The sequence below is a fragment of the Acanthochromis polyacanthus genome, chromosome 4 (assembly GCF_021347895.1).
Source record: "Acanthochromis polyacanthus isolate Apoly-LR-REF ecotype Palm Island chromosome 4, KAUST_Apoly_ChrSc, whole genome shotgun sequence".
Classification (NCBI taxonomy): domain Eukaryota; kingdom Metazoa; phylum Chordata; class Actinopteri; family Pomacentridae; genus Acanthochromis; species Acanthochromis polyacanthus.
Window position 1 is genome coordinate 3134546 of NC_067116.1, and position 23092 is coordinate 3157637.

General features: G+C 43.1%; 1 protein-coding gene across 5 annotated transcripts in view; it reads right to left on the reverse strand.

Moving 5' to 3' along the window:
* Positions 1–23092, reverse strand: part of LOC110965491 (neuronal growth regulator 1-like) — a 667889-nt gene that overhangs the window by 324335 nt on the left and 320462 nt on the right. The gene's annotated exons all lie outside the window — the stretch shown is intronic.

Here is a 23092-nt window from a genome sequence, read left to right on the forward strand (position 1 = left end):
CAAAGTTGCTCAGCTGTCTGGTGGTGAAACTACACAAATGATTTTGGCCATTTGGTTCACTTTATTTCTGGTGGTACGCTACGAAGCATTGCTGGTTTGCATTCAGACACAGAAAAATTATGCATTACTGCCACTTCCATCTGGACACACCCTTTGGACAGAGGTTGCACCGTCGCCACTTGTCACAGTGAAGTGGCAAATGCCCACAGCTGTCATATTGCTCATCTGGTTGTGGTTGTGAGGGTCTTGGGGCATAGCATTCCTTCTGAGATGGCTCGTGTGGTGGGGACGAGGTTGGTGGTCGGCCAACTTTGGATGCTGGCTTGTTGACTTGCTTCAAACTGTGTGCGACTGCCAGACTAAGCCTTCTTTTTTTTTTTTTTTTTTTTTTCTCTTTTTTGTCTGCATTTATTCTCATTGTTTAACTCCATGAAAGGGGTGTCAACACTTTATGAGATTAATGCATATTTTAGTCTTGCAGCCAAATATCTTATTATTTGGTGCATGCGTGTGACCATCACCAGCCCTCCCTGAAAGCTAAGCTGACACTTTTTATTACATTACCCTGTTTAAGAGCCAGGGAGGGCAGTGCTACACCTCAGTGGTGATGTGAGGGGAAACAAAGGGTGGACAGGACGAGAGGGGATGGACAGGGACAGGGTCTAGCAAGCAATGCTATTACATCTGAAGAATATCAGGTGTTGTGCTATTCCCAACTAATAATTACCCATCAATAAGACAAAAAAGCAAACACATACACAAGAGAACAGAAAACCAAACAAACAATAAATAATAAATAAATGAAAGAATAATTAGCCAGACAGTACTAAACACCATAGTTGTGGGTGTCATGTTAGTATAGAGTGGAATAGGCCAGATGATACTAGAGGAAGATACTAGAGAAAAGGAGAGAGGGTTTAGTTTGAGATTAGACTCTGGAGAGAGTCTCAGCACATTCCGGCGGGTCCCATCACTGCTCAACAGCGGAACTCGACAGGAGCTGGTGGGACCTGAGCAAACATGCACATGCAAGTGTGAAAGACCCCGAAGCCCAGAACAGCCATCACAGCAGTGCAGTGCCAAGCCGACAGGGCACCCCCCACAGGCCGAGGAGCCACGGGGCAGCGCCCCCAGAGAGCAACCGGGGCCACCATGTACCACACGGACCCGAAGACAAGAGGGCGAAGCTACCAACACCCAGCGCCGGAACCGGCCCAGGCAGCCCGGGGCAAGCGGGACCCACCCGCCACCCAAACCCCAACCCCGCCCGCCCCAGCCCCCACCAAACCCCCACACCCACCACCCCACCCACCCACACCCCACCCACCCCCACCCCAAGGGGGGCCGATGGCCCCAAGCAGCCGGGAAGCCAGACACAGGGGCAGAGCGCCCCGCCGAAGGGACGGCAACCAGCCCAACACCGGGGCAGGCCGCCACCGGAGGCCGGCCGGAGGGAACCGGAGCCGGGACCCAATGCGAGTCCAGAGGGCAAAAATGGACAGAGCAGTGGGGCCCGGCAACGCCAATGGGGGGGCACCCCGCATACCCACCCGCACCAGCCCCCGGGCGAGCACAGCACACCCAAGGCCCCCACATCCCGCGACACGAACCAACCCCCCACCAGGATAGAGGCACCACACACAACCAGCCCGCGCCAAAGCCACAGCACCCACCAGGACAGCCAGTCCAGATCCCGCAGCCCAACAAGGGTCACCGCACCAGCCGGGACCAGCAGGACACGCAGGAGAACCCCCACAGGCCCCGGACCCCCGGCCCCGGGGACCCCCAGCCACAGCGACACGGATGATGGTGCACCCCGCCGCCCCATAGCCGTAAAGCCATATGGGGGCCAGATCCCACCAGAGAGGCCATAACGGTGAAACCCACCCGTTATTCTCCTATTAATATGTCTCCCGATCCCTAACGGGAAACATTATCCCAGCACCGTGGTAGTGTAACCCTGGGTGTCATGTGGTGCATTAAAAGTGGGAAGGCTGGGGGGGCGTTAGCCAACCCAGACCTAGCCCCAAGGTGAGTGTGTGTGGTGCATTAAAAAAAAAAGATTGGAGAGCAGGGGAGGCAGGCAAGAGGGTGATGAGGGGGAGACAGGGCCGTATAGCCCTGCCACCCGCCCCACCACAGTGCCCATCGTTCCCACCCCCACCTGCCCTCGGGGCCCTAAATGTTGTGGTCCCTGCTACCAAGCGTTCAACCCCCCCCAACATTCAGTCCCCCCCTCGCCTATATGTGCCTAAAGGTTGCTATTTACAGTGAGGTGTGAAAAATGTGAGGTGCACAATCAGAGGCATTCTGGTGTGGATCTGGCCCAAGAGGACAAAGCAGTGGGGGAGGCAGGTAGCAAGACCACCGGTACTGACGCAGAGGGCCCCCAGAGCCAAGAGGCAAGGGACCGGGAGGGCCCACACGAACCAACTGGCCCAGCCGGCACAAGAACCCCCGGGAGCTGCAGATCAGAGCAGCGCCCCGGCAGGCACCGTAGCCCCAACACAGGTCAGCCACATGCGGCGCCCCACCCCGAAGGGGGGACCAGGCCGCGCCACAAGGAAGCGAGGGCCACAAGCCGCCACACCCACCCAGGAGCCGGCACGACAAGGACGCAGGGCGCCCACCCCGCAGCGCCCCCGAGACCCCACCCACCCCACCACACCCCAGGACAGCACCAGGCCCGGACGGAGGCCCCCAGCCAGCAGAAACTGGACTCCAGTGGGGCACACAGGCCAGGATGAAGGCCTGTGCCCAGGTGGGCCAGAGCCACCCCCCAGAGAGAACACCCAGCCCCGCGCCAGACCACCCGCCCGCAGAGGGCCACCGGCCCCCACGGAGAGGGAGAGGGGCGAGGAGGGCGGGCAGGCAGGAGAGGAGGGAGGAGGAGGGTAGCGGAGCAGGAAGGGACAGGGAGCAACGGAGGGGCCGACTCACCCGAAGCCCCCCGGACCAGCCAGGCGCCCAGGAGAGATCAGCCGCCGACACCCCAAGGTCCAGGGAGAGCGTGCAGACCCAGCAGACCTAGAGCTCAATGGGGGAGACACCCGAGACATCCAACACCAGGGAGAGGGCACAAGCCACCCCGACCCCGCAGAGCCAGAGAGCAACCCCGGGAACCCTAGAGGAAGGTCACCACCAGTGCATGCATACGGTCTTGAAGTCCATGGTGCTATCAATCTTTGAGAGTTGTAGTGTTAATAAACTGAAATAAAACAGAGGAAAGTTAGACCATATGCACAGACAGAACAGGTATTACAGATTTTTTTTTTTTTTTTTTTTTTTTTAAATAATGGAGGCAGTGGCATACGCCCACATACAAGCAGGAGCTATAAGTTAATATTTAATGAATTAATAAATGGAGACCATTTTTCTTTAAATGAGTCCAATTGTTTTTTCCGGGTAGCAGACATTCTCTCCAGTGAAATGTGTTCTGTGAGGAGGTTTAGCCAATGGATGATGTTGAGGGCTTTCTTATCTTTCCAGTTGACTAAAATAGTTTTTTTGGCAATGGCGATAGCTGCAAGTGTGGGTTGGATGTGGATAACCGGTAAGGCTGTTAGCGTTAGGTCACCAATTAGGCAAATGTTCGGGGAATGTGGAATCCCACAGCCCAAAATATCGGAGAGTTTCTGTGTGATTAGTGCCCAGAATTGATAGACAGGTGTACATAGCCAAAGGGCGTGAAAATATGTGTCAGCCATGTTTTGAGTGCATTGAGTACATGTGTCTGAGTTTGAGAAGCCCATTTTATATAATTTATATTGGGTTATATGCGTTCTATGAAGAACCTTAAATTGGATCAGTTGTAAGTTGGTATTTTTTGTCATTTTAAATGTGTTTTCACAGATCTGGGTCCAAAAATCAGAGTCAAAGGATTTGGACAAGTCTTCTTCCCATTTGTGAGTTGGTAGGTGAATAGAATCTGTCTTTGAGAGTAAACTATAAATTTTTGAGAGGTTCTTTTTGTTTCTTGGAGACAGTTTCGCAATATATTTGACAAATTCAGGTGGCTGTAAATCAGTTGGCTGTGGATTAGACTGAAGCGATGGAATTCTTCTGAGAGTGATGGGTTTCTCATGCAGCAGCCCACAGTCTCTCTTGTAGACCAGCCAGGAACTGAGAGGCACAGGTCAAGGATGTATCCAAACAGAGGAATGTATCATCACCTCGACTTGGCTGGAGTCTTGTACAAGTGTACCAGCATGTCAGAAAGATCGATGCCTCCCATATGCTCATTGTAGGCAGGAATGAGTGATGGGCATGGAATGCTGATCTTTGCATGGGCCTCTTTGCTCCACGTTTGACCGTTGAAAGAGGCTCGATCCCACATACATTGCAGAGAAGGTTGACACATTTGTTGGCAAATCACTTCACTGCGATCATCCCTTCAGCTGACCTGTAATCAAAAGCTCCACATCCTTTCTTCATCAGTTCTTTGTCTGTCTTCAAGGGAGCTCCACCCAGCAGTTTGGTTGGACCGTGTCGATGCACTTGACATCCAGTGTTGCATGCAGGCTCTGGACCAAGTTGAAATTGGTGAAGTAGTTGTCACAGAAGACAAATGAAAGCCGTGGCAGTGCTATTGTTTGCATAACATTGTCACCAGTTTGGTCCCTAAAGTAGTACTTGCTCCTGCTCACTTAGGGTCACATTGAAGAATGTGGATGCCCCTTGATAGAGTAGTAGGTCATGGATGATGCCGCATGAACTGGCTCAGCAGAACAACTTAAAACTCCACTTGTCGGGCTTGTTGGCAATATATAGATGGAGAGTCGCCCTTGTGCCTTTATATCCTACCATGACCTCATCCACACTGTGCTTGTAAGTGGATGGGATCAGTAGACACTGCTCTCAAAGCATATCAAAAAGGCGATTTTGTAGAATCAGCCAGGACTGGCATTACGTTGCTGATTATCATTGAAATGGATAAACCGGCGTAGCAGTGTGAATCTTTTCCTTGGCATAATATCAGCTATCATGCTAAAGCGTGATTCGTGGTGCCAGTAGTCCTCTATGGCTGGGAAGGTGAAAACACCCATGAAAAGTAGTACAGCAAGGAAATCTTCAATCTCATCAGGACTCGTCTTGATTGGATCCCCCAACTCCTGGGCAGAGGACAGATTGGTATGGTGAGCAATATGTTCAATCATCTTGTCAGCGAAGAGTGTTCTGAAGTACTGAAATGGTGTCTTTCCTTTTCTCGTTGGTTTGGTGGATGTGCTTGCTAAAGCAACTTCCTCCTCATCCATAGAGTCAAAAGAGGAGTCCGCAGTCTCCTCTGCTTGTGCGGGTTGATAATCAGGATCCTTGATACAGTCGTCATCATCATCATCATCATCATCACTTAGATCAGCATCAGAGTCTTGAGGATTTTCTGGTACAAGGGCCAGAAAGGTGCGTGGCCTAGCACCATAAAATGTTTTCGTATCCATCTATTATTTGCAAAAAAAGAAATAAAAAATGGTGAAATACCATTCTAATACAAATATTTCATGATGACATTGCATCAAATCAGCAGTAGTATTGTTTTTATTTCACAAAAATTGTAAATATGTTTTTAACAAAAAATTAAATGTATTATCTTAGCATCACCACTTGTACTACTGAAGGACAATTAAACCATTCAGTAAAGCAGATTTTCAGAAAGCTTCCAGTTATTTCATCATATATAATGATATTACATCAATATTTATCACATGAACATCAATAAATGGTCAGAAGTTCTATTATTTTTTAGCAAACGGTCAATTTTAATCACATTTAGTTAGCTTCACTACCTTTACCATGAAGCGCCGAATCAACCGTTTGGTAGAGCATGTTTTGTAAAACTTATTTGACCCCTTTAAGTCTTTCTTTTTATGTTTCAATTTACACAGTTATGTTCATTAACTCCTTAAACATGACAATAAGTCAAAAAATATTGGCTTACCTTTGAAAATAACAGCAAACAGAGGCCTCATGCCAGGAGTGATTTTGTGCTTGCTAACTTCCTGTGAGCACAGTCACTTCTTCTGCATGCTATTTCAAAACACAGTGACATCTGGTGTTCTTTTTTAGTGTAATGTACCTCAATCGAGTGGCAGAGATGGCTGAAACAGGTGAAATTATCTAAAACATATTTTTCAATTAGATAAAGAGTCAAAATGTGCTCTACCATTTGGTTGAGCAGAACGTTAAAGGGTTAAGTTCTGGATCTTAAAGTCATGTTATTTTATGTAGATTTTATGTCTAACGATTTATAATTAATTATTTCAAAAGGAGGAATAAATGACAGAGAATCAGTTCAATACAATATCCATACAGTTTATTAGAGGAAGGCTTAGGGTTAACCCTAACACAACAGAAAGATTATTATTAAAAAGTCTGGTGACAGTATTAAACAGTAAAACTTATTCTACAGTGAAAAGCTTTGATCAGTTATGCAGTGACAGTCTTTTTAAATAAACTACAATAAAACACTTGAAAGACAGAATGTTTAAACATTTTTACAGTTTAGGGTTAGATTTACTACTATTTCAGTAGTAAATCCTATAAATCTGTTTTCATTTTGATGCTCCATAAATAAGTATAATTTTTTCCAGGATTTTCCAAGGAGAATTTTTTCCATCCTTTTATTACGGTTTCTAAGAGGCTCAGGCACAGTAAATGAGAAGGAGCACAAAGGTACGAAATACAGACTTTTACAGAAGGCAGAGATACAGTGGTACAGGAACTATGAATAGTAGCCACAAACTTCAACAGGAATTAAACTAAGATTGTGATAACACAGGCTATGAACTGTCCTAGTGGACTGGAGGATGACTACTCAAAACTAGAGGGCAGGAACGGAAAACCCACAGAAGGTACCACCTAAGGCATTCTTAACTCGGAGGTGAACGAAACAAAGAAATGTTAGTCTAGAGATTCACGAAGCTGAAGAGTGGCACTAGCAATCGCTAAGAAACATTTCTAAGAAATCAAAAGATTCACTAAGATGAAGCAATACTAAATACTTCACCGCGAGGGATAATCAAACACAATCCTGGAATGCTAAGACTAATACTAATAACATGAACTACACTAGAACCAAAACACATTAAGTCTGGATATGTGGAAGACTGGGCTTGGTGAGGGATTGGGGGTTATGGAGTCAGGGTTTCTCTGGTGTTGGAAGCCAGAACAGCTGGATGCACTACGGGGTGGGTTAGGGTTAGGCTGAGTGGAGACTGCAGCAGGCGGGAAGGAGGGAGTAGAGGCAAATGAGCAGGGTTAGGGTCAGGGCCGGCTGGTATAAATGGGCAAACAGGGCTAAGTCCTCCCAGGCCAACACAAAAAGATGAGAAAATTATTTTTTAAAATAACTTACAACAGATTGTTTTAAGTTTAGGTGAAACCAAAGGTAGCAGCAGCACCAATCAGTCAGAAGAAAAACATAGAATGCTTTTTTTAAACAGTGCATTGTGTTCTGCATCCTGATTGGCTAAGGGACTGACCAACGTGAACAGTCTCCGCCCCTCGTCTCCTCTGCCATACAGGCCAGCGCTGCCTGCTGTGGAGCGCTGGATCATTTCTCTCCTTGGTCTCCATGTAGTGAGACACCCTGAAAGACGGAGCCGACAGAGCAGCCTTATTCTTTTCCCCGCCGTCAACCGGACAGTGGACGTGGTCCCCAGCCGTCTCTGGTCACCACAGCCGCATTCCCCAGGAGAAGAGCGCCGGCGCGAGCCTTCCTCACCCCCGACTGCTCATTGATTCAGCGGCCCGCTCTAAGGCAAGAGTACCGCCGCGGCGTCCACCTGGCTGCAGCTGCAGCGCTCCCCCAAGTGCAGTATTGTATAATAACTGTAAAAAATAAAGCTGACTACTTCACGGATTTCACCTATCGCGGGTTCTTTTTGGAACGTAACCCCCGTGATAAACGAGGGTTCACTGTATCTCTAAATGGGCTTATTTTTACAGCCCCAGGCAGATACAGTCCGCTTTCATTCATTTCGTTCTTGTAAGTGATTGACAGGTGTCATGTCCCGCCCCCTGATTACTGATCATTTGGGCTAAACCTTCGGTCAGCCCACAGGACTTTGACGGCAGCGAGAAAAGGTTAAGCTATGGCGGGCGTTAGCATGAACGAGGTGGATTATTTGCTTTCATGTCCATTTTCCTCAATGTCTTTGGAGGAAAAGCTGGAAGTTAAGAGACTGGGATCACATCGGCCGTCGATGTGAGCTTCTTTTCAAATAAGATAGGCCCATGGTGACCTGTTAAAGGACACCTTGTTTTTGCTGAGGTCATCTGTTGTACTGAAGGCGTGTTTTGCACTACATGTCACCCCAACAGTTGTAATAAGACAGTTGCAGCAGGCTGTCTGTGGGGCAGTCGCTGCAGTTGGAACACGTTTTGTAGTGGTGTGTGTGTGTGTGTGTGTGTGTGTGTGTGTGTGTGTGTGTGTGTGTGTGTGTGTGTGTGTGTGTGTGTGTGAGAGAGAGAGTGTGTGTGAGTGAGAGAGAGTGTTGATGTAGAGCACTAAAAAAGTATAGTGTACTGTAATTGATGTAACTGTGTGTATCATAGGTGATGTTGCTTTTGCAGCTGTGTTGACCATTTAATCCGTATTATGCATTTGTTAGCCCACCCAACAAATTTCCCCACCAGCCGCCACTGGTTAGGGTGATACTGGGAGGGCCGGAGGATGGTGAGGCTGGTGATGAGCAGAGGAATCGACTGAGTCGAGGAACAGAGGATCCAGGGAACAAACGAAGGCTGGCTGTGGCAGGTGGAAGGCACGAGCAGGCAGGAATCCAGACTGGAAGAAAACAAGCATAAGTTAGGGTTAGAAGCTGAAAAGCCAGGGAACTGGACAGAACTGAGCAGAGAACTGACTGTTGGTCGCTCACAGTCCAGCGGCAAATGGTGAGTGGCGTCTGTATTCACTGCAGCTCAGGATGTCTTGATTGGCTTCATTCCACCTGCTCGTGCTCAGCTCCTGCTGATTACTGGTGAGATTCAGCTGCAGCCTCTGTGTCACACACCTGGTGAGAAAAAAAGAGGCGGGGAAAGGGAGAGAGCTACCTGGATGCCTGCAGGAGAGGGCATGACAGCTTTACAACCACTTCACCATATTTGTCTCGTATATTCTATTTAATTTGAGTGTGATTTGCAGGGTAATTGGAACATTTCTTTTTAGAGATGTGAAGTTTCGTTGTTTGTATCCGTGCAATGACAATAAAGAATTTTCTGTTTTGTAGGTTTCTAATTTGACCTTCCAGGAATTCAACGGTTTCCCAGATGAAGACGATTACATTTTGTCTCCGAACCTCACCCAGACGATCTCCTCCCACTTCTCCAAGCCCTTCCTGTTCAACTACACCGGTGGACACGTCAGAGAAATCAAGGCCAGCGCCGAGGTTTCTGAAACGGCGGTGAACATCGTCAGAGGAATCCTGGATTTCTTACAGGTCACCGTGAAAAGCACCCAGAAGTTCTACGAGCTGGAAGAGGTAAAACATTAAAGTGTTTATTCTCTTCTGTAGATCATTTAAAGCTCATCATTCAGCTGCATACATATCTGAAATAACTGCAGTTCAGATGAATAATTAGTTCAAAGTCATCTCCAGTCGTAAAATTGTAAAGCTAGTTAAGTAAACCTGAGAAAGCAAGTTGAATAAACTCAAGATGTTAAATTGAATCAATTAGTCACAAAAGTTTCAGACTTATTTAGTTTTTACGTGTTTTCTAATACAGTTTAAAGGGTTTCTTTGTCTATATAACTTTGACAACTTACGCTAAACTGTAGATCGGTTTGTTAGCGAAAAATCAACCAGAACTTTATGAACAAAGTCACACAGCAAGTTTCCGTCATGTTTGGTTTCTAAAATTGCAATAAAAAAACAACAAAAACCTAAGAATCTCTGTGGAGGGTTAACTCTTTTAAATCCCAGAAAATCTGCTTATTTGCTGATTTTGTTTAATTTGTTGAGTGAACTGTCAACTGTTCATTTAATGCTTAGAATGAATTTAAGTTAGAAGACGTCTTTAAGTTCTGAGGTGATCTGAAAACACAAATTAGAACCAGAGATCATCAAAAGTCATATTTACATGAAGTAAATTGAGTTGAGTGAATTCTCAGCTGCTCATTTATTGAACTAACTAACCCTAACCCTAACTCCTGTTTATTGGACTCCAAATAAAACTTTTGACATTTTAAAATAAATGAACTAGAAATGAGGAAAACTTTTACGTTTTAAAGATGAACTGTTTTCAGTAAATGTCTTCACAAGGTTTTTTGCAAAGTGTTTATGTATTTTATTTCAGACTTGCCACAGCATCATAAAACAGAAAAAGTAATAAAGCAGATAAAATGAAAAACAAAACAAATACAGAACTTAGAATAATGTGTGCAATTTGGATCAAACATTTTCATATAACTGTTTTACCATTTTCATGAAATAATGTAAATATAAGTTTAAAGAATTATTTAGTTCAATTAAATAGAAATGATCAAAACTCACATGTGTAAATTAGCTTGGAAAGACAAGTGGATTTGACTGAATGTCTTTACTATATTTTACAGAATTTATATTTATTCATGAATTTTATTTCAGACCTGCGTCAACAAAATGAGAAAATAAAAGGCATGAAATTAAAAACAAAACCAGAACCTGAAAAAAATATGAAAACTACTAGGATTAATTCTGTTATGTTCAGTCTGTCCGTCTTTTTAGTTCAATTAACTATGAATGAGTGAAACTCCACCTTTCGGTAAACTGTGAGTTCACTGGACTACATGTCTTTCTGATTTCCCATGCACACAACGTCAGTAGTAAGTATCAGAGTTTGTTTTCAGATTGGGATCTATGGAAAGTGTCAAAGTAACTACACTGTTGAGGAACTCCAGAACGATGAGTGGAATGTCACCAAGGTGGTGGACGTCAACAACTGTGAGGAGAAAGCCGCCGTCTACCGGGGGATGGCCACTGCTGTGCCTGACAAAACCTCCCAACAGGTGGGTTTGTGTCACTGCAGGTAAACGGGAATCCTCAGTGAGACCTCAGATGGACTAAACTCTGTTCTGTTTGGTCCAGAGAGGACAGTCTATCGTTTCCACGGTGACGTACGTCTACACGGTGAAGCCCACGGCGGATGGAGGGCTCATCACAGAAGTCTACAGCCTGGAGACACAGCACTTCAGCCCCTTCAACGTGATGGGAGGCAGCTTCAAGATGCAAGCCACGTAAGACCAGAAATACACCCACGGCCACTTTATTAGGTACACCCGTCCAATAGCTCATTAACACAAATATCGACTCAGCCAATCACATGGCAGCAGCTCAATTCATTTATTCATGTAGATGTGGTCCAAACAACCTGCTGAAGTTCAAACTGAGCATCAGAATGAGGAAGAAAAAGGATTTAAGGACTTTGAACGTGGCATGGTTGTTAGTGCCAGACAGTCTGAGTGTTTCAGAAGCAGCTGATCTACTGGCATTTCCACCAGCAACCATCTCCAGGGTTTACAGAGAACGGTCAGAAGAAGAGAAAACATCCAGAGAGCAGCTGGTTGATGTGAAGGTCAGAGGACAACGGACAGACTGGTTGGAGATGATAGAAAGGCAACAGGAAGTCAAATAACCACTGGATACAACCAAAGAATGCAGAATACCATCTCTGAAGGACAACAACCTAGAAGAAGATGTTCTACAGCAGCAGAAGCCGTCACCGGGTATCTGTCAGCTAAGAACAGGAAGTTGAGGCTACGATTCATGCAGACTCACCAACACTGGACAATGGAAGATTGGGAAAATGTTGCTGATCTGATGAGTCTCCATTTCAGCTGCAACATTCAGATGCTTACAAATTAAACACCATAAAGCATGGATCTATCCTGCCTGGTATGAACGGTTCAGGCTGCTGCTGGTGTCATGGGGTGGAGGACATCTTCTAGATATCTTTTGCTGGTGTAATGGTGTGGAGGATAATTTCTTAGTACCAACTAGTCTTGGTTTAAACTCCACAGCCTACCTGAGTATTGCTGCTGACCATCTCCATCCCATAATGACCACAGTGGACCATCTTCTGATGCTACTTCCAGCAGGATAATGCTCAATTTCATAAAGCTCAGATCATCTCAAACTGGTTTCTAGAATATGACAATGAGTTCTCTGTCCTCCAACGACCTCCACAGCCACCAGATCTCCATCCAGTAGAACCTTTAGATGTGGTGGAACAGGAGATTCACATCTTGGATGTTCAGCCGACAAATCAGCTGAGTGATGCTGTCATGTCAATATGAACCAAAACCTCTGAGGAATGTTTCTAACACATTATTGAAAGTATGACACCTACAATTAAGGAAGTTCAGAAGACAGAGGGGGTCCAACCTTTTACTAATGAAGTGTACCTAATAAAGGGGACAGTGAGTGTTGTGCATGTGAAGACTTGTCATGCTCTCTGTCTGAGATCTAACCAGCTGTGAATGACTTGTGGTGCAGGAAGAAGCTGGAACTGCTCAGTCAGACAGCAGTTGAAGGAGGCACCATTGGCCCGATGGAGAGCCGAGGAGATCTGGTCTACAAGGTCAACGCAGAAGCTAACATTCCCCTCATGATGCAGAACCTGACAAACTCGACTCTAAAGGTAGAAACCACAGACAATAAATTAGATCTTTAAAAAAAAGAAAAAACCAAGAGATTGAAAATGACAACATAAAAGGGGGCCAAAAAAAAAAAAGATTGAAAATGAGGAAAATTGAACCTCAAAAAAGCCCCTCAAATGACCAAAATCCAGAGTAATGAGCTCCGTCCTTTGTCTTGGTTTATAAACTGTAAATCTTCTCCTCAGGCCGTGGAGCTGATCAAGCATCTGGCTGCTGCTAATAATCACACGATCAACAGTTCAACCACTCAGGACACGGTGAAGCTGTTCCAGCTGCTCAGAGTGACGCCGTATGAAGGACTAGAAGAGATGTGGAAGCAGCTGAAAGAAGACCCAGAGGAAAGGTGAGTGTCCTGCTGAGGACAGGTGAGACTTTAATGAGTCGTTTTACTTTTACATACTAAAAACCGTTCATTATATCCGTAAATTCATCTGCACGTTCTTGTGTTACTTGCACATTCTTTGACTTTTTATTAATTTTTAAATAAATATATACAATAATTAAATTAGATTCTGGTTTATCAGAGATCCATTTTGGTCATTATGGGGGTGGGATAAGATAAAAGTGACATTTTAGGGAACTCCACATTTATTTGGTATTTAAAATAATTTAAACATCATTTTCTCCTATTGTTTATAGATTTGGTCTCAGGACAAGAACATTTACACACTACTGCATGTTTTAGGGTTTATTCACAGATTGTTGGTAATTTGATGGGTGAGATGTAGAATATTTTGCAGTTCTGGAATGATCCTTCTAATTTTCAGATTTTTGTTCATAAACCAAAACTTTGGACACATTTTCACCTGATGCTTGTGCTGAAAGTCAATTTCTGCAACAGAAGTCTGCAACATGAACGTCTGCACCAGTTTTTATGTAAATTCAACCAGTTGTTTGTGTGTTAAAATACACATCCTGACCCTCTGACTTTATCAGATGGTTTAGGGACTGATCTGTCACATTTAGAACCATTAGTGCTCTGAAGAAACTGTGATATACATATCCTCATTTAAAATGTTCAGTTCAGCAAATAAACTCAATATGTGATAGTTAGTCGGCATTTAAATGCAGCCACAAACGAGTAATCCTCCCCTAATGTGAGTTATGAATTCACGAGTTATAGTTTAATCAATTTCTTTAGATATCTTTATATCCTCGGAGAACATTTCCCTTCACTGATAACCTCTAACCGAGCTTTTCATGACAGCTTCATAATGATCCATCTATAAAATCTGATAGCAATCCACTTCAGCTCATTAGATAATTGAAAAGAATCTCCCCACTTTGCTCAGGAAGGACTTGGAGATCCATTACCTCCAATGATGTGAGGCTTCATCTGGTTGCTCGCATTTGGACAGCGAAGCTCATAAGTATTTTCCTTTTAATCTGGTTGTCTCTCCTTTTCCACTTCTGCAGACGTTGGTTTTTGGACACCATTGTTGAGATCAGTGATGCCAGAATCCTGAAATTCCTGGAAAACAGGTTTAAGAATGCAAATCTTTCTGCCAACGAGGCTCTGCAGACCTTCCTGGTGGCCATTAATCATCTGAAGGCCAATCAGGAGTTGGTGGAGATGGCCAAAGTGAGTTAATCTAAAAGACGGCTTGAATACTGATCCAAAAGCAAGACATTCTCTACATCATGGCTGTCAAACATGCAGGCCAAAAGTGGTCCTCCAGAGGGTCCAATCCGGCCCTCAAAGTGTAAAAATTACAGAGAAGACATTAACTGCAGATTGTAAATTAGTAAAACTATAAATTTAAATCATTTCTAGACCATGACAAGTTGTTTGGATCAGAAAGTAAAATAGTAGATTGTTCATTGTTCTTCTGTCGGTTTGTGTCTCATTTTTGTCATATTTTGTCTTGGTTTTTTTGTTTTTTTCTGTCTTTTTCTGTCTGACTTTTGTCATAAATTTCAGGTTGTTCATGATGTTTAGTAAAAAGATAATTTCTAAAATTTGAAAATTGTGAACATTTTTGCTCTAAAACAAAGAAACCATGAAGAGTTGTGGTTTATTTAGAGTTTATTCTGCTGTGGTTTTACTGGTTTTACTGGAGATCAGACTGGACTGGATGTGGAACCTGGACTGAGATGAGTTTGACTCCCCTGGTTTACATCATTTCTGTCTTTTCAGAGGTTCCTCAACATGCCTTTCAGTAAATCCAACATCTATCTGTGGCACACTGTGGTTCTTTCCTACGGCTCTCTGGTCTACAAACACTGTGCTTATAACACAGCTTGTCCAGCATCTGATGTTAAGGTAATCAGACTCAGAAACACCAAGGCTTTCGTACAAGCGTGTAAAATTCTGAATAAAACCAGACCATACTTGTGTTTGTCGTAGCCCCTGTTGGACATGGCCATGGATGCTCTGAAAAGTGGAAACCATGAAGACCAGATCCTGGCTCTGAAAGCTCTGGGGAATGCGGGTCATCCAGGCAGCATTAAAACCATCGAGCGCTTTCTGCCAGGAGTTGCAGCGAATTACGTGGATCTGCCGCCTCGGGTTCAGAGTGCCGCCGTTCAGTCCATGAGGCTCATCGCCGCCAGAGACCCTCACCGTGTAGGAACACCAAAGGACATTACGAGATGAGGGGGTTAGAGGCAGGGTGGTCTAATCCACAAAGCATCCAAACTGAGTTTTATATCATTTCTGTGATATTTTCTGGTCTAGATTTTAGTGTCAGAGTGGTCTAACCCACAACCCAGCATTACAGTGAATGTTAGGCCATTCTGGAAAACACTAAACTCTGAACCTATTTTTCTCCAAAACTACAGAAAGTGGGACAGACCATTGTGCTTCCAAGATACTTCAAAAATTCTCCAGAACACAGAAGATTTTCCAGAAATTACCCAAAACATTGAAAATTTGTTCAAGATTACATGAAAATGGTTTAAAATGGACGGAAAAGTATCCAAAATCAGTCAGAACCTCTCTCAAGTGATTAAAAACAATCTAGACTGACTGAAAAATTACAGAATGACACTAAATTCGTCCAAGATGCGTAAAAAAATCATCCAAAATTACTCAAAATCTGTCTAAAATTATCCAAAATTTGTTGAACATTTGTCCAGAATTACACTAAAGTTGTCAGAAATAACAAAAATCTTCCCAAAATTGCTCAAATATGGACCAAATGATTTCAAATATAGTACAAAATAACTGAAAAGTTGTCCATACGTACTTAAATCTGTTCAGAATGACCTGAAAGTTATTTTTAAAAATGACTGAAAACTTGCAGAATGACATGAGGAGGTTAGAAGCAGAGTTGTCTCACTCATGAAAACTATATTGAAGATGGGAAATGTGTGAAGGCTCCTAATTATTTTAATGTTCTTGTTTCCAGGTCCAGGAGAACACCATAAGTCTGTTCCTGCAGAAGAATCTCACCGCTGAGATCCGGATGTTGGCCCTCATGATCCTGTTCGACACCAAGCCATCGATGGAACTCATTTCCACGGTCACCGGCCACTTAATGGAAGAAAAAGATCTGCATGTCAGCAGCTTCGCCTACTCTTACCTGCAAAGCTTCACCAGATCCAAGACTCCAGACAACCACTTTCTGTGAGTGTAACAATGGAAAATCAACCATTTCCTGTGAGCGTAACAATAAAAAAATCAACCACTTCCTGTGAGCGTAGCAATGAAAAATAGCCAGTTTTTATTGTTTGTGTTGTATCCCGTAAATCTTTGTAAGTTTACTTTAAAAGCCCTGCTGACCTAAAAATGATGAACTAATTGATCAACTGAAGTATAAAAAGTTGTTAAAGTGCAAAAAGCAACAGAGTTAAATTACCTTAACGATGATTTAACTTTGAGAATTTAAAGTCTCAACTGTTGAAGCCATTTTCCTCCTGTCTCCAGTGAGAGAAATTATAAATCTACAGAAATAGAGATGGAGTTCAACACAAGCATTTTTCATAATTTAAAGAAACAACTGGAACTCGTTTTAACAAAGACACAGGGAAAGAATACAGTTTGTTTTCTTAATATACAACCCCCCCCCCCCCCAAAAAAAAAAAAAAGAAAAAAACCCCGATGATCTCTCTCTGTGGAGCTTTATTCCTGAGCAGTGCAAGCTGGGAAATCTGCTTACATGATAGGTTTGTTTCTTTAGGTTTGAGACATTTAGGATGCCTCAAATTGTAAGAACTTGTGTTTTTAAGTTCTACAGGGACTACCTAAAGTCTGGGCATGTCGAAAATATTAACTAGAATGGCACTTCTCAATGGACGTGAAGGATGGACATATGGAAGGGTAGGGTTAGTTGGCGTTAGTAGGGTTAGGATTAGCAGAGTTAGTAGGGTTAGGTTTAATAGGGTTAATAGGGTTAATATGGTTAGGACTGGGATTAGGGTTGGGGGTTAGGGTTAGTCGGGTTAGAGTTTTGGTTAATAGGGTTAGTGTTAGTCGGGTTAGTGTTGGTAGGGTTAGTAAAGTTAGGGATAGTAGGGTTGGTGTTAGTAGGGTTAGTACGGTTAGGATCAGGGTTGATTTAGGGTTATGGGGTTAGGATTTGTGGAGTTAGGTTATAGGATAAGGTTAGGGTTAGGATTTGTGGGGTTAGGTTTTAGGAAAGTGTATCATGCCACAGGAGAGGTATGATGAGGGCGCTGGCACAGGTTTTTGTCCTGTTATTTTTGTTCTTTCTTGGTAGGATGAACTTTTGCCGTGACCAACTCTTTAGTTTGGGCTTATCCATTTGGTCATCCTGAACGGGGTTTGTTTGTGACACTGACAGTTTCTTTGAAGTCTTTAACCGCCTTCATCACCATAGAAAAGTGGAATCCTCCTTGGATGCATTAATTTCATCTGCTCTCTTTCCCTATGTCCATCTTTCACTGAGAAGTACCACTTCAACTCTTCTTTCCACAAAGCCATATTTAATGTGTGGAGGCAAAAACATTTTAGTTAATGAAATTTCCTATGTGTCCAGACTTTAGGAACAACCTGGTAAAGTGTCATAAAAAACTGGAATTAGAAATCTGCAAAACCTATGTTTTAAAATCAAATAAACTACAAACTATAGTTTGATTTGGATACATTTTTTTTATTAACTTAATTTAATGAGTTCCTTCATTAAACACAACATTTTAAGCTACAGAGCCTCAAATTTTGAAGAAACTCTTGTTTCTGGGTTACAAAATGGTCTGGAAATTTTAAGTTCAGTTACCAAGAAGTTAGCCAAATCCATTTTTTTTTTTGGTCTAGTTTAACTCAGGTAAAATAGAAAAAATGAGTTCATATGGTTAAATTTTAATTTGTTTTTTGCCTTGTAACAGCTCGACCGCCTGCAGTGATGCCTTGAAAATCCTGACTCCTAAATTCGGTCGGCTCAGCTACAGCTACAGCCAGGCCAGACGGATGGACTGGTTCAACGGTGCGTTCAAGTACCTGAGCTACATCACTTTCCTGGCTTTGTTTAAAAACAGTATTTAACTGTGTATAACTTCCTATTTGCAGATGATTTCCTAATCGGCCCCACTAGTGAAGTCTTCATGCTGAGAAATGCGACCAACATCTTCCCCACTGAGTTCATGACAAAAGGGAAAATTTATGTCATCGGTAGAATTCTACAGCTGATGGAGGTCATTTATGTCTATATTCACATATTTCCTCTAAAACTTATGTTGAAGCTAAACATGTCTTCTTAATAGTGGTGATCTCCTTTATTTTTCCAAAGGTCGGTTTCCGTGCTGAGACAATTCAGCAACTGTTTGGCGACTCCATTCCTGGATTCAAAGGAGACTTTAGTTTCAGCGACATACAGGCTGTTTTCAATGTGGTGAGTATTAAAGAGTATTAATTACACTTAAATACACAATACAGGGCCGACATGAAGTATCCACCTCACTTGAAAGTTATCCCCTTTTAACATTGAGTCCTGGTCAATATAATTTGACTGTTTTGACAAGAATAACAGAAATGCAGAAGAACCTTCAGCTCCATCATTGGTCCTGTTGGTCTCCATCAGTCTGAACATCTGAAGTTTCTCCTCCTTCTTTATAAACTGTAGAACTCTGTCAGTTTCCTCAGAGATCCTGATCAACACAACCTTTCAGGTCCAGACTCTCGTTCTCAGGTGGATGGAGGTCTGGACTCAGACAAGATCTTCAGAGATGGTTTGAAGACAACAAGGAGGAAGTTCTGGAGGAGTCAGTTTGCTTCAACTCATCATATGGATGAAAACTGATCTTCTCCACGTCTCAGTTCTCTTCAGACTGCATCAGTTTGTCCTCCAGGATTTTATTCACATTCTACCTTTACCAGCCTTCCAGGAGCTGCTGCTGAAGAACATCATGATGCTGCCTCCACCATGCTTCACATCACGATGCTGACACCGTGTTTCACATCATGATGCTGCCTCCACCGTGCTTCACATCATGATGCTGCCACCACGTGCTTCACATCATGATGCTGCCTCCACCGTGCTTCACATCATGATGCTGCCTCCACCGTGCTTCACATCATGATGCTGCCTCCACCATATTTCATAAGATGATGCTGCCTCCACCGTGCTTCATCATGATGCTGTCTCCACCGTGCTTGACATCATGATGCTGCCTCCACCGTGCTTCATCATGATGCTGCCTCCACCGTGCTTCACATCATGATGCTGCCTCCACCGTGCTTCACATCACGATGCTGCCTCCACCATGCTTCATCATGATCCTGCCTCCACCGTGCTTCACATCATGATGCTGCCTCCACCGTGCTTCACATCATGATGCTCCCTCCACCGTGCTTCACATCATGATGCTGCCTCCACCGTGCTTCATCATGATGCTGCCTCCACCGTGCTTCACATCATGATGCTGCCTCCACCGTGCTTCACATCACGATGCTGCCTCCACCATGCTTCATCATGATCCTGCCTCCACCGTGCTTCACATCATGATGCTGCCTCCACCGTGCTTCACATCATGATGCTCCCTCCACCGTGCTTCACATCATGATGCTGCCTCCACCGTGCTTCATCATGATGCTGTCTCCACCGTGCTTCATCATGATGCTGCCTCCACCGTGCTTCACATCATGATGCTCCCTCCACCGTGCTTCACATCATGATGCTGCCTCCACCGTGCTTCATCATGATGCTGCCTCCACCGTGCTTCACATCATGATGCTCCCTCCACCGTGCTTCACATCATGATGCTGCCTCCACCGTGCTTCATCATGATGCTGCCTCCACCGTGCTTCACATCATGATGCTGCCTCCACCATGGTTCATCATGATGCTGCCTCCACCGTGCTTCACATCATGATGCTCCCTCCACCGTGCTTCACATCATGATGCTGCCTCCACCATGCTTCACATCATGATGCTGCCTCCACCGTGCTTCACATCATGATGCTCCCGCCACCGTGCTTCATCATGATGCTCCCTCCACCGTGCTTCACATCATGATGCTGCCTCCACCATGCTTCACATCATGATGCTGCCTCCACCGTGCTTCACATCATGATGCTCCCTCCACCGTGCTTCATCATGATGCTCCCTCCACCGTGCTTCACATCATGATGCTGCCTCCACCATGTTTCATCATGATGCTGCCTCCACCGTGCTTCATCATGATGCTGCCTCCACCGTGCTTCATCATGATGCTGCCTCCACCGTGCTTCATCATGATGCTGCCTCCACTGTGCTTCTCAGTGGGGATGGTGTGTTTGTGATGATGTTCAGTGTTTGGTGTCCATCAAACATCATCTAGTCTGATGGACATAAAGCTCCATCCTGGTCTCCTCAGACCAAAGAACCTTCTTCCAGGTGTCTTCAGAGTCTCCACATGTCTTCTGGTGAACTCTAGTCCAGATTTAATTGGAACTTTTTCCATCAGAGTCTTTCTCTTTGTCTCCATGAAGCTTTGACTGGTGAAGAACAGACAACAGTTGTTGGATGAACAATCTGAAGCTGGAACTCCTTCAGAAGAGTCTTGGTGGCCTCCCTCTCTAGTCTCTTTCTCCTTCATATGAGTCTAGAGTCTTGTTGGCCTCCCTCTCTTGTCTCTTTCTCCTTCAGAGGAGTCATAGAGTCTTGGTGGCCTCCCTCTCTAGTCTCTTTTTTGTCTCTCAGGAATTACTTTAAAGAACATGATTACTTATGCAGTCACTTATTTTCACACTTGATATTTTGACTTTGTAGAAATCTGTTTCAATTTTGACTTCAAAGAGTCTGTTTATGGAAATCCATGTCAAAACAAGTAAAAATTAACCCTACTCTAACCCTGATTTGATGTTGAAAATACAATAAAAGGGTGAAACCTCTACTAGGCACTGTAGTATTAAATTCACTATTGTGTGTGAGCTGTTTTGTGTAGTAAATATTTCTATTGTTTTATTTTTTTTTAGCTTACAAAGTGGGAAGATCTGCCAGATGATCAGCCCATTATTTCTGCTTTTACTCGAGCCTCTGGACAGGAGTGGTTCTTTGCGGATATCAACAAATCACTCATTCGGAGTGTCGTCAAGGTGAGAATAATTCTAGTCTCATGCTGATGTATCTACATCAGAACCAGGAAAGTTTGACAGGCATTAATGCTCCTGTGATGTTCTTTTCAGGCTCTCAACGTTTCTGCAGGGAAAGATACTTCTCTGTGGACGATGATGGAGAATCTTCAGAAAGGGTATTCATGGCGTTGGACCAAACCTTTCCTGATCTTTGAGGCTCGGTACTTCCAGGCCACCACTGTGGGTCTGCCACTGGAGATCAGCAAATATTACCAGAGTGTCACTGGAGTCTCAGTTAACGGTGAGGAATCAAACCACCAGATACTGCAGTGTGATATGATTATAAATGTATATTTAATATAATGTTTTCTGTTGTGTAGCCACGGCTGTAATAAATCCTCCACCTAGTGAGCATCTTGGACAGCTGTTGAAGTCTAACATTTCCCTGGAAACCGATGGCTCTGTTGGGTAATTATTCTAACGTTTTTGCTGTATTTTTGTCGTGTTTGCCAAAACAGTGTTAAATCACCATTTTACACTCTTTATATTCAACCAACGTCTTCTTTTTAGCTTCACGAAGGACTTCTGGATGTTCTATGGCATCAACACTGAGTTCTTCCAGTGTGGCTACGAGTCTATCACCAAAATTCCTGTCAGTGCTCCGTGGAATTTCACCGCTAATATCAATGTAGCACAAAAGAAATTTGAGTTTGACTTTCCACCGTGCAACAAAGAGACTGAATTCTTCTCAGTCAGGTATGTTTTAGGAGCCGATTCATCAAAGAAATGCAATTATCTTTCACAATTTACATTGAAGTTCAGTTTTTTGACATTTTTTCAGTTGAACATTAACATATTTTTGTGTAATTTTTAGTTGAATTCATCATCAAACCCAAATTAAAAATCCAGAAATCCAGTAAGACCCAGTAATGAAGTGCTAAATGTGCATTAATCATAACAGCACTAACATGTACGATTCAAAAATGAATTCTAATTAAACTGAAAAAACTGAATATCTGCCAGCAAGAAAAAACTTTCAAAAAAATTTGTGGAAATAATATCATTATACTTTTCTATTATCTGTGTAAAATATTATAAAATAGTATAATTTTATAATCACACAATGTAAAAGTAAATGAATTATTTAGTAAAAATACAAATTATTGATGTGGACAATTTTCAACAGTCAACATCCAAATGAATCCACTTTTTCTGTAATTTTACTTGACATAAGTAATTTTTTTTAAATGGAAGAATCTTTAAAATAATGTTTTATTTTTTCACTCCTTAATATACATATTTCTTCTCAGATAATTTCCAATATCTGTAAAATGAATGTAAATCAATATAGTTTAATGGTTGGACATTAAATTGTTAATTTCACTGGATGTTATTTGTAATTTAACAAAACAGGAAAACATGGTTTGCCATTTTTCATACCTTAAATATATCTCTTTTTTAATTGCTTCTTTTCAAATAAAGTAAAAACTTTGTGATTTTAAGATTAAGAGATTTTTACAGCAGATGCTCTCTGAGTTTAAGAGGTGTTTTTTTTTTCTTTCAGCTCCAACGTTTACGCAGTTTCCAGGAACATCGAAGAACCAACTTTGCCCAAAATTACACCAATTGTCCGCAACACTACAGATTCTAATGAACAGGTACAGAAACTCCTTCATAAGATCACTGTTTAACCAGAGCTAATGCAGATTTCAACAACTTAAACCAGATTTCCAGTTACACTGTTGGGTTCAAAAAAGTTTCTGCAAAGTTCTATTAAAGTTTGAAGTCAGTATTTTTTTTCTAAAGTTACCAGAATGTTTTTTTCTTAGATGCAGGTAAATGTTCTCCAGAGACATGAAAGTGTTTGATGATCTAATTATTTCACTGTTTTGCTTTTACGTTCTTGAAACATTTTCCAGACGTTGATTCGTTGAAAAGTTATGGAAAGGTTTACTAGAGGAATTATAGAATTAATGCTCTACCTTTATTGGAACGTGTTATAAACA